The sequence below is a fragment of the Mustela erminea genome, chromosome X, assembly GCF_009829155.1.
Source record: "Mustela erminea isolate mMusErm1 chromosome X, mMusErm1.Pri, whole genome shotgun sequence".
In the NCBI taxonomy this organism is placed as follows: Eukaryota; Metazoa; Chordata; class Mammalia; order Carnivora; family Mustelidae; genus Mustela; species Mustela erminea.
Window position 1 is genome coordinate 26,697,495 of NC_045635.1, and position 12,889 is coordinate 26,710,383.

Consider the following 12,889-nt stretch of genomic DNA (forward strand, 5'->3'; position numbering starts at 1 on the left):
ACTTGGATTCAACTCAGGTCATGACTTCGGGATCATGGGATCGAGTCCTGCGTTGGGCTCCATGCTCAGCAGAGAGTCTGTTTGAGACCCTCTCTCCTCTCCCTCTCACCGTCCCACTCGTGCTCTAAAATAAACAGATCAAGGGGCACCTGGGTGGCTCAGTGGGTTAAGCTTCTGCCTTTGGCTCAGGTCATGATCTCAGGGTCCTGGGATCGAGCCCCGCATCGGGCTCTCTGCTCCGCACGGAAACTGCTTCCTCCCCTCTCTCTCTGCCTGCCTCTCTGCCTACTTGTGATTTCTCTCTGCCAAATAAATAAAATATTAAAAAAATAAAAAATAAACAGATCAATGTGATAGACAAATACACACACACACACACACACACATACACACACACACAAACACCCAATGTAATACTACTCAGCCATAAAAAAAAATGAAGTCTTGCCACCTGCAACAACATGGAAGGAGCAGGAGAGTATATTGCTAAGTGAAATCAGTCAGAGACAAATACCGTATCATTTCACTCGTATGTGGAATTTAAGAAACAAAACAGACAAGCAAAGGTTAAAAAGAGAGTGACAATGAGTGAGCGAGCGAGCCAAATCAAGAAATATATAAAGAAATATATAAATCTATAGACAACAAACTCATGGTTACCAAAGGGCCAGGGGATCAGGGGATGGAGGTGAGTGAAACAGGTGAAAGGGATTAAGGAGTGCATTTGTCGTAATGAACACTGGGTGTTGTACAAAATGGTCACTCTGTTGTACACCTGCAACTAATAACACTGTATGTTAACAATACTGGAATTAAAATTTTTAAAAATAGGAGGAGAAAAACCCCAAATTGTGGAATACCCATAAAATGTAATACTGTATAGTAATTGAAAAAGAAAGACGTATGGATACAGACAATATAGATAAATCTCAGTTATACTGAGTTAAAGCAAAAATGGGTTCGTCATATAAAATTCCATTTGCACAGAATTACAGACTATGCAAAATAATCTACAGTGACAGAAACCAGGCAAATTGCCACCTAGAGATGGGGATGGGTGGCAGGGGACATGGGAGGACCTGGAGACATTACCAAGTGGCCTAAAAACACTTTTTGGGTGATAGATATGCTCATTTTGATTGCCACAATGGAATCATCATGTGAACACATGTCAAAATTATCAGATTGCACAATTTAAAAATAAGAAGTTTAAAAATGAAAACCGCGGGTGCCTGGGTGGCTCAGTGGGTTAAAGCCTCCGCCTTCGGCTCGGGTCATGGTCCCAGGGTCCTGGGATCAAGTTCCGTGTCAGGCTCTCTGCTCAGTGGGGGGCCTGCTTCCTCCTCTCTCTCTCTCTCTCTCTTTCTCTCTCTTTCTCTGCCTGCCCCTCCCCCTACTTGAGATCTCCGTCTGTGAAATAAATAAAATCTTTTTAAAAAATAAAAAAATAATAATAAAAATGAAAAACGCATTAATTAACAGAAAGGATAGGAGAAATTTAAAAAGCGGGGGGATACATAGCTCCTGATACGTTTAACTATGTTACAGATGAAAAAAGGCTCAAAAAAGTTAAGGAAACAGCTCAAGATTATCTATTTTTTTAATACTTCAATATGTACACAGAAAGTAGTCTTGAAAAAATAAAGACAGAAGTGATTTCCAAGGAGAACAGACAGGCTGATCTCTGAAATCTTTGGAATCATTAACTTGCCTGAGAGTTCTAGAGACTCTGATATGTAAGGAAGGCCTGCTGGGACAATACCCAGCTTCTAAATCTTCAACAAAATTCTATTCTCATCTACTGTCAGCTGTATGAAAGTACAAGTAAACCCTCAAAAACCACTGTGATAAACACATATTCCTATCTTTCTAATCACTTCCTTTTCCCCTTCTTTTCAGTAACGCAGATTCTTTCTCCTGCCATTATGTGCTACAGCAGATATACGCTACAAGGTCTGATAGGTTCAGTCGACCTATACTGAAGTAGCATAAAAGGAAAAGAAACAGTAAAGCCTATGAGCAGGGGCTCCTGGGTGGCTCAGTCGTTAAGCCCATGCCTTCAGCTCAGATCATGATCCCAGGATCGTGCGATCAAGCCCCATATCGGGCTCCCTGCTAAGCGGAAAGCCTGCTTCTCCCTCTCCCACTCCCCCTGCTTGTGTTTTCTCCTCCTGTGTCTCTGTCAAAGAAACAAGTAAAATCTTAAAACAAAAACAAAAACAAAAGCCTATGAGCATCTAAATCTTCTTGAGCACAGAGCTCATGTTACATGCTTTGGTTAACTTGTCACTCCAATAAAAGAGCTGACTGACACAGAAATGTATATATGTATTTATAAAGATTTTATTTATTTGAAAGAGAAAGAGAATGAGCAAGGGGAGGGGCAGAGGTAGGGGGACAAGCAGACTCCCGGCTGCAGGGAGCCCCATGCAGGACTCAATTTTCCCAGGATGTTGGACCATCACCCAAGCAGAAGGCAGACTCTTCAGTGAGCCACCCAGGTGCCCCCTGAAATGCATTTATTAAATATATGTTTACATTGCTATGGAGAAAAAGGACCATCCATTCTGCACAGTGGCATTTTAGGTAATACCATGGGAAAAAGCATATCCAAAGGCAGCTCAGTCAGGAGAAGTCTTTTCCTGTACATTCAGCATCACTTTGGATGTCTGCAGTGACACTCAAAAACAGAGAGGGGAGAAGCAGGAACCCTTCTTTACGGAAGAAACCCAGCTAGTATGTACGAAAAAAGGTAGAATCAGAAAATCGCTCTTATGCAACCACCAATATGATCATCTAATTAGAAAAGGTTCATCAGGCAGGGTGCCTGGGTGGCTCAGTGGGTTAAGCCTCTGCCTTCAACTCAGGTCATGATCTCACGGTCCTGGGATGGAGCTCCACATCGGCTCTCTGCTCAGCGGGGAGCCTGCTTCCCCCTCTCTCTCTGCCTGCCTCTCTGCCTACTTGTGATCTCTCTCTCTTTCCCTGTCAAATAAATAAATAAATAATCTTTAAGAAAAAAAAAGAAAAGGATCATCAGGGAGGCTAAAATTATACAGTGAAGGGTTCTTAAGGAACAGGATATTCATAGGGTCTCAAAATATCACATAAATGGCTTCCTAATGACAAAGGGAGAAACATACTTTTACAATGGAAATATCTGGCACACACCACCTTAACATACTTAGCATTATCAGTAAAAACAAAGTGTTATTTTGTCCCTCCAGCTGTGACCTTGTAAGGAGACACCATCACCTCTGTTGTCTTCTGGCCAAAAAATGTTAACCTAAATCCAAGCTAGAGGAGATAAAACTAGAAAAATCCCAAATATAGGACATTCTTCAAGAGAAGTGGCCCGAGCTCCTCAAAAATGTCATGGTCATGGGGCACCTGGGTGGCTCGGTCAGTTAAGCCTCCACCTTCGCCTTGGGTCCTGATCCCAGGGTCCAGGGATCCAGCCCTGCGTCAGGCTCCCTGCTCAGTTGAGCGTCTGCTTCTCCCTCTCCCCCTGCTTGTGCTCTCTCTCTCTCTCCCTATCTCCTATCAAATAAATAAGAATCCTTTAAAAAAAAAAAAAAGGGATGCCTGGGTGGCTCAGTAGATTGGAGCCTCTGCCTTCAGCTCGGGTCGTGATCCCAGGGTCCTGGGATGGAGCCCCGCATTGGGCTCTCCGCTCAGCAGGGAGCCTGCTTCCTCCTCTCTCTCTGCTTCTCTGCCTACTTGTGATCTCTCTGTCTGTTAAATAAATAAATAAAATCTTAAAAAAAAAAAAAGCTCAGGGTCATGAATGAGGAAAAAAATGCTAGGGGACTGTTCAGATTAAGTGGAAGTACAGAGACATGACAAGCAAATCCAAGACAAAAACCTTAACTACATCCCAGAAGAAAAGAGCCACCCATAAAGAACATTCTAGGGCAACGGGGAGATTTCAATGTGGGCTGCATGCTAGATGACGCTACTGCTTCAGTGTGAAATTTGCATGATGATAGCTTTGCAGTTATGGAGAAAGTCCTTTCAGAAAACAACAACCATGTGGTGAACTGTTTAGGGGTTTATGTTTGATGTTGTGATGTCCCTTGACTTAAAACAGTAAAGGGGAAAACTGTGCTTGTGTGTGTATTCAAATATATGTACCTACACCGGGTAAAAACATGAGGAAGAGGAACGTTCATGGGATATAATGCTAACCAAAGGCTGTATGTACGAGAACGCTCATCACACTAGTCTTTCCATTCTTCTCTATGCTTGAATTTTTCCAAAATAAAATGCTGGTTGGAAACCATGGTTTCTTCTAAATCACCCCCTTCATGAGGGAGGGGGCAAGGCTGGTGGGAGGGTGAGTGACTTTACCTTTTTTAAAAAAAGATTTTATTTATTTATTTGACAGAGAGAGAGAGAGAGAGAGAGAGAGAGGAAGGAAGGAGAGAGAAAGGGAGAGAGATAAAGAGGGAGAGAGAGAGAGAAGGCACATAGGCAGAAGCAGCAGGCTCCCCACTGGGCAGGGCACCGGAGGACATGGGGCTTATCACTTGAGCCAAACACAGATACCCAACTGATTGAGCCAGCCAGGTGCCAAAGAGTGACTTTAATAATTATTAGAAGGTTGGGGGAGGCATTAATGTCACTGATAGAAAATGTGAAAGGCTCTTCACGATGACTTTACTCAAATAATATAGACCTAACACCAAACTGATTTCCTCCCTGTTCTCTTAGCTACACTGTTCCTAAAACATCCTTTCACACTCTGCCTAGATGTGCTTTTTCATGGTTATCTGTGAATTTTCAGCATAAAAACGTTTAAGAATCCCCACATTCACAGACATTTTTCATGTCTGAAATAAAGATGCAGCGGTCAAGTGTTTGTGAGAGAAGAAGTAAAAGGCTTCCTGTAACTGCTGTCTTGGGTAGAAATCAAGTATTTTATTTAAAGTTCTGAAGATAATGAGCAGGTGGGAGGCCTGCAGTCACTGCTCTAAATATTAATCAGGACTCTAAATTACCCATTAAAGATAAAATCAGCCCAAACAATAACACAAGGTGATTATCTGCTCTTCATTTCCATGTTCAAGGACAACTGTCCTGACCTCAGGCTCTCCACGCCACCTGACTAATAAACCAATTAACACCATGGCTCCAGGGAACATAAGCACAATTTTTAAATCTATGCAAATCTGTAAGTATGCTCCACATTAATTTTTGCTAGAGAGTTCTTACTTAACAGAGAAGTTTCACACATACAAACATCTGTCTGTGGATATCACAGAATGTATTTTCTCAAGTAGGTATCAGGACATGTTTTGCTAAAGTTTGAAGATACAATGTTAACTCTCCATTTGAAATCCAGTTTAGGAAACGTCAAAACCATGGGAACAGAAACACGGTAATGGTTTCCAGAGACTGGGAGCAGGTGGGATGACTACAAAGGAAGAGGGAATTTTAGGGGTGATGGAAAAGTTCTGTGCCTTGAATGTAGTGATGGCGACAAAATGAATTTGTCTAAACTAACAGAACTGACCACCGGAATAAATTTAACTGCGTGTTGGGTATTTTTTAAATGTAACTTTTAAAAAAGATAGAAAAAAATTTTAAAACTATTTTATCAGGAGTGCCTGGGTGGCTCAGTCAGTTAAAAGTCTGACTCTTGAAGTTGGCTCAGGTTGTGACCTCAGGGTCCTGAGATCAAACTCCTCTGCAACCCCCTCCCCACCCCCAGGCTCTACGCTGGGCATGGAGACTGCTTAGGATTCTCTTTCTCTCTGCCCCCCACTTCTAAAAAATAAATATAAAATAAAATATTTTATCAAATGAAAAAAAAAAAAAAAACCCAACCCCGGGGGGAAAAAAACCCACTAGGTTTTAGAGAATTAAGATACCCTAAGGACCTTAGATAAATAGATAAGGAGATCCCAGGAAGAAGTTTTATACTTAAATAATCTTTGCAGGAAGAACCTTCCATTAAAAATTCAATTTAGGGACGCCTTAGTGGCTCAGTTGGTTGGATGACTGCCTTCGGCTCAGGTCATGATCCCGGAGTCCCAGGATGGAGTCCCACATCGGGCTCCCAGCTCCACGGGGAGTCTGTTTCTCCCTCTGACCTTCTCCTCGCTCATGCTCTCTCTCACTGTCTCTCTCTCTCAAATAAATAAATAAAATCTTTTTAAAAAAATTCAATTTATAAGCCAGTGACAAACAAGGAAAAAAGAAAATGGCAATAATGGCCTCATGTTTCCTTGTTTACATGAGTTTTTCTAGTAAGTTCAATGTGAATTAGAATTAATGGTGAACTGATGAAAGGGAATCTAGAATATTCTTCCAACTGAAAGCAGGGCTCTCAAAAAACGGTTTTCATTAGCACCTCTGACTCAACTCTTGTGGGAAGGGAAGGGTAAGATGAAGGAGGGAGAAGGAAAGATGAGGGAAATTTGGTCATAATAATGAAATACCACTTAAGGCATTTGAGCAAAGAAGGGCACCTGGGTGGCTCAGTTGGTTGAGTGACTTTGATTCAGATCGTGGTATCTCACAGTCCTGGGATGGAGCCCTACTCCGCGGCGCTAAGCGGAAAATCTGCTGCTCCCTCTCCCTCTGCCCCCACCCCTGCTGGTGCTCTATCTCTGTCTCAAATAAATGAATAAAATCTTTCTTTTTTTTTTTAATTTATTTATTTGACAGAGAGAGATCACAAGCAGGCAGAGCAGCAGGCAGAGAGAGAGGAGGAAGCAGGCTCCCTGCTGAGCAGAGAGCCCGATGAGAGGCTCGATCCCAGGACCCTGGGATCATGACCTGAGCCGAAGGCAGCGGCTTAACCCACTGAGCCACCCAGGCGCCCGAATAAAATCTTTCTCAAAAAAAGAATGTCGAGCAAAGAAAAGGACACCAATTATCTTCTTTAGCAGTATAAGCATATGCATGAACCAGGTTTCAACTACAATACGAACCTACCCTCAAAATACTGAAGAAAATGACCATCACCCCACATTGAGAAGTTAACCACACAAACCACAAGAAATGTAACGGGTAACTATGAAGCTAAACCCACCACAGCTGATAATTTAAAAAACCCAGCAATTGAGAAGAAGTCAACTCAAGACAATACTGGTAATACTCTAATAAAAGAGCCTTCCTGAAAAGCTACAGGAATTCTGTCCATAAGCAGGCCCCATAGGAGTGTGGTCAAACTACCTCTATTTACGAATACCAAATAGCAGCAACTTACAAATACTGTAGTCATTTGTCAGTATCCATCAGGAGCTCAAGAGAACATGAGTTCAACATTTACCACCCAAAGGGGTGTGAAAAGAACGTCTGTGGAACCCAAGGGCCCATATTTCGATTACTGAACAAAAAGCTAAAGGCAACCTAAGCAAAATAGAATTTTTAGGAGTTATTTTAAGGATGGATAATATAAAATGTGATCAATTGGCATGAGGAATGCTGTCAAACGGATTCAGAAGTGTCCTGGCACGGTATTTTCACACTCAGAGAGAAAACAGTATGTCGAGAGCCTCTAAAATCGAATCCGCAGATGCTTGGTTACAGATAAAAGGAATTCTTAATCTTAGTAGGATAGGCTCGTGTTTCAACACACTTTACATCACCAGAAGCTAACAGTTACTAAGTACCTCCCGTGTGCCTGCTGCAACTCTGAGCGCTCCCCCTCTACAGGCTCACTGAGCCCCCCAAGCGCCCCCCAAGCACCCCCCGAGCACAGGGGCCAGCAAGGTTAAAAATGACAGCAGAGCTGGGATTTTAACCAAGGGAGCTGGCTTCAGGGCCAATGCACTTAACTACTCTGCCACTCACTACTACTCTAGGTATTCTGGAATGATTATTTTCATGGGCCGGGGCGGGGGCGGGGGACTTGCTCCCAACAGTTGAAGTTGTAATTTATTCTCATTTCTGTATCATTCTCTATTACAGCAACTGTACGTTGATGATACTCATTTTTGTCATATGAATATAAAAATTCACAAGACAGATGAAAAAGCAACTTACTCATTTTGAATGCATGAATACAGCAGGAGGCAGGAAACAGATGTAAAATAAACAGAGTCTGGTGCCCAAGCTCTTGTAGGTGAAGCATCCTGAATATAAAGTTGGCATACTCAAATGCATCTCAGCAATAAGTCCTTAAAATGTTTACAGAAGAAAACACTACAAACTCCCAGGCGGGATGGGGGTAATTCTCAGGCCGCTGCCCAATACGAATTTACAGATACACGACTCTTTTGTGGAGTCACTTAAAGGTATGAAGTTTTCCACTTAAAAGGCAGTATTAATTGGTTTCATTTGCAGGAAGACTTAGCCACCTGCCACTGGGAACGGAATCTCTTAAATAAAGATCATGGGGCATGTGTGGGGTGTGTGCGCGTGCGCATATACGTGCACTGCCGTAGTGATAGGGGTGTTCATTTATCCATGTCATCCTATTATAACCAAAAACTCATATATGGGATGTTTCTTCGCTCTTCGTTCAGTCTGGTATTTGAGCCAGTTAAAGCCATCTATTTCCACTCAGATGGCTTAGCAGAAGGAAATGCTGGCTTGGAACACAGGGAGCTTGGGCCTTCTGTCTAGATCTGACATGATATAATTGCGGTATGCAGAATGCAGCAAGTCCTCCCCTCTCTGGGCTTCAGCTTTCTCATTAGAAAAAGCAGAGATGTGGTCAGTCTCCAAGGTTTGTGACTCACTGCCAGGGCATGCCGGGCCTTCTCAGGTCACAAGAATCAATCCACTGTGACAGCGGAGTTGTTTCCAAGGATTATGAAATAAAGAGCAACCTGATGATACCTTAATTGAAACAAACTAGTTTCGGGAACCTGGGTGGCTCAATTGGTTAAGCGTCTGCCTTTAGCTCAGGTCATGATCCCCAGGTCCTGGGATCCCGCCGGCGGGAGCCTGTGTCTCCCTTTCCCTCTGCCTTCCGCTCCCCCTGCTTGTGTTCTCTCTCTCTGCCAAATGAATAACTAAAATCTTAAAAAAAAAGAAACTAGTTCCAAAACATCACTTTTACTACCCAAAAGAGTCAGTTTCCCACTACCTGTGTTGACCACAGTAAGCTTCTAAAGCAGAAACATTATCCTGTTGCCTCATTTACTCTCAATGAAGACACCACTGTCAAATCTATACCTTTATGGAGAATTTTCCTTTTTGATAGCCACAGATATGACTTCGGGTCCTGGTTTACTGGGTAATTCCTGGAAAGACTGATACTGATTTTTAAATAAAGGCAAAGCATTGTACTTGCACGTTATGGTGATTTCCCTTACTCTCTGATTTAGAGCTATTTTGGGGTTTCTTCCACAACTTCTTTTATTGTAGTTAAATACACATACCCTAAAATTTACTATCTTACCCATTTTTAAGTAGCCAGTTCAGCAGTACTAAAGTGCGTTCATATTGCTGGGCATCCGTGTCCAGAATGGAGAGATCCAGACCTGAGCTAAGCAAAAGGTTTACAAGATCACCCAGTGAGCGCTGCACATGAAAACAGCCCTCTCTCCTGGCCACTTCTTGGCTCTGGTCTGAATCAGAAGCGACACCCTTCTAACTGTACCAACCCGAAAGAAGTTAAGTTTTCTTCTGAAGTCAACTTCTCTTTCTACGATACAAGGAGCCCATTCGTAGGAGAAATCAAGGACCTCCCTCCTGTTTCCTGAGGGTTAGAAATAAAGGTCTTTGAGCACAGCCCTGCCAGCCTGGCCTCCAGTCCCAAGGTCTTTACACTTCAGATAAAGGACAAAGGGCATTTTCACTCGTGTTATCTTTCGCTGCAGCAAACAGCACATTTTCATTCGCAGTACACAGGGAAACGGGAGGTGGCTGGCCAGAGCACCTGGCTGAGGGAGAGTGGGCCGCGGCCAGGACAGCGACTGTGAGGTGAACAAAATGAATCTGGTGAACCTGACTGCAAATGACTAGAGCAAGTTGAGAGGCTTCCCAAACGGAAATAACATAAACCTCGCCTGGCTCTGTACACACAGAATGTTCCCGACATCCTACTAGAAACATCTAACTGCCAATACTCAAGTTCTTAAGATGACCATTCCTCTTACCCCTAAGTCCCCTATGTTCCCATTTTTTTAGGGCATCTTGTATTCCAGCAGGGACCCAGAACAAAGGCCGGTTACCTCAGAAGAGTGGACAGCAGAATCAAAATGTGCGTACTGGGGACTGAGCTGGTAAGTGGGGGTTTGGGGACAGCAGACTAGGAATTGAAGTCTTCTGTCAGCTGAGGGCCTTGAGGGGCAGAAATAAATTATTCATCCATTTTTTGAAAAGATTTTATTTATTTGACAGAAATCACAAGTAGGCAGAGAGACAGGCAGAGCGGGGCGGGGGGGGGGGGGGAGCAGGCTCCCTGCTGGGCAGAAAGCCCGATGTGGGGCTCAATCCCACCACCCTGGGATCATGACCTGAGCTGAAAGCAGAGGCTTTAACCCACTGAGCCACCCAGGCGCCCCTTATTCATCATTTAAATAATAAGAAAAACACAACCCCCACAGCTTGCCCATTCCATTCTCCTCAAAGGATTGGTGAGATTCAAGGACAGAATTCACGTGAACAATGGTCTGGTATGATTATCAGTAGCAACGGTAATGATATTATTTGTAAGCATAGTAGGTACAAAGGGTAGGGAGAACCCATTTCATGGTGGTAAAAGCCAGTGGTGGGTGGTTATGGAAGCAGATCAGGAAAGGCCTGAGAATCAGAAAAATTAGGATTTATGCAGTGGGCCACGGGAAGAACCGGATTGCTACACAAGATACCATACAGCGAATCCGTTTCTTTAAAACCGGTATGAGAGCAGTAAGAGCAATGACAAGGTCAGGGTGTAGAGAATACTGAAAGTGGCAAGGAAGGAGATCAGACAGAAGAGGTTTCTTTCTCTTAAAAACAAAAAAAGTTAGCACTTTATTTTTTTCTAATTCTGAATGTTCAAAGAAGAAAATTCAGAAAATACAGTAGGAAAACCGTAAGAAAATAACATCCACCTGTTACCCCTGTTTGTCTCTTGACAGATAGCCCCCCCTCGGCTCACAGAAGACACTCCCAAGAGCTTGGAGACTGGCTAGCCAGGACACATTCACTACATATGCGAAGACAGACTGAGTTCCAAGTTTCGACACTAAGAAGACAGTGTTGCTATTACTAAGACAGAGACATGTGGTCAGGGAAGAACAGGGGCATCCAGCCAAAGGATGCGGCACACGGAAGTACAGGCAGACAAGAGCACAGCATTTCGGAAGGTAGAGCTTCTGTTCGGTGACCCCTTGTCCTGACTCCCACTTGAGAGAGAGACGATATCTTACTAAATCTCTACGAAAGAAATGAGAACTGTATGATGTGATAGAAACGCTATCACTGCAATGGCAATCACATTACCATATATTAATGTATCAAGTCAACGCACAGTATACCTTACATTTACACCATGTAATATGTCAAGTATATTGTCTATTTCAACAAACACAAAGAGCCAGGGGCGCCTGGGTGGCTCAGTCAGTTCAGAGTCCGACACTTGGTTTCAGCTCAGGTCCTGAACTTGGGGTTGTGAGATCAAGCTCCTCCACCCCCTTGTAGGGTTCGGGCCCAGAGCTCAGCACAGTGTCTGCTTGAGATTCTCTCTCTGCCCCTCCCCCACCCCCTTCACAAAAACAAATAAATCTTAAAAAAGAGCCTGCAGTGAGGGTGGTGGTAGCCGCAGCCACAGGCAGTACTGTGGGACATGAAACAAGGGCTCCAGGGGTCGTCCATGGCTGTCGGCTGTCAGCGGACCTACACTCTGTCCTTTGCTCTCAACCTAAGCCACAGTACCCAAACCACTGTGTGCCTATGCATTTATAACAACACATGTGTGTTCTTCAGAACTAGAATTTAAAGAGTAACTGAAATTTGATTACAGAGAAAACAATGCTTCGGAAAAACAACTCAGGACATTATAGTTGCTTTCCAACTGGATTTAAGAAAATGAATCTGGATTATTTGTGGTCGTTAGTAATCATTTTATGAAAGTTACTTGTGTCTCCACTCTGGAACAGAGTGCAAAAAAAAAATGTAGAGGTACTGATAACCTGTTTACATTTTGGGAACTCTGAGCATGAGGTGAAGAAATGCATTTATTTCTCCACGTCTTTTTTATATTTATAGCTACTGTGCCATAACTTGGCCCAACAATCCTAACAATATGTCCAACGCTAAATAAGGGAGCTTATTAGGTGGACATTTCCTTGGGGTGCTTCGTTGACTTTTAAATGAATGCTGATATGGCTTAAAACATGTAAATATTCAAAACCTTCTTCCTCCTAGGCCTGTGGTTTTACCCTAGTCTGTGGCCAAAGACAGTCAGCCTAAACCGGTTATCTGCTTATCTCTACTGCTAGTTCTACAGTTCACAGGATTACAATGGATTGAGAAACTCCATAGAAGAAAACAGTGCTTAGCACTGAAAACCAAACTTAAAAACAACAAAAAAAATACTCAAACTTCAAAAGATCACTGTGAATAATGGGATACTGCAAATATCTCAATCTTTCAGGGCCCCGGTGCTATTACAAAGAGCAACAAGTTTTGACAACAAGCCATCCAGCAGTATGTAATCAAAAGCCATAAAAACTCTTTTCAGTCTGGTAATCTCATTCCGGAGAATTTATCCTAAGGGAAAACTTCAATCAAGGAAAACAGGTTGCTAAATGGGTGAAGATGTTCACTACAACATCACGTACCTCAGCAAACAAGGGGAAAAGGCTACCTGTCTCTCAACGGAGTGCGGGAAGACACGGTCTCCGGGGGCACTGACTGTGGGGTGGCAGAGGCCGCGGGATGGGAGAAGAGAATGGACAAGCCGTGTGTTGGGCTACGGATGGACACCAGCACAACAAACGGA

At 43.2% G+C, this 12,889-nt stretch overlaps 1 protein-coding gene across 13 annotated transcripts in view; it reads right to left on the bottom strand.

The window, feature by feature from the left end:
• The window catches only part of DMD (dystrophin), a 2,094,983-nt gene that overhangs the window by 78,590 nt on the left and 2,003,504 nt on the right, over positions 1-12,889 (bottom strand). The window lies entirely within an intron of this gene.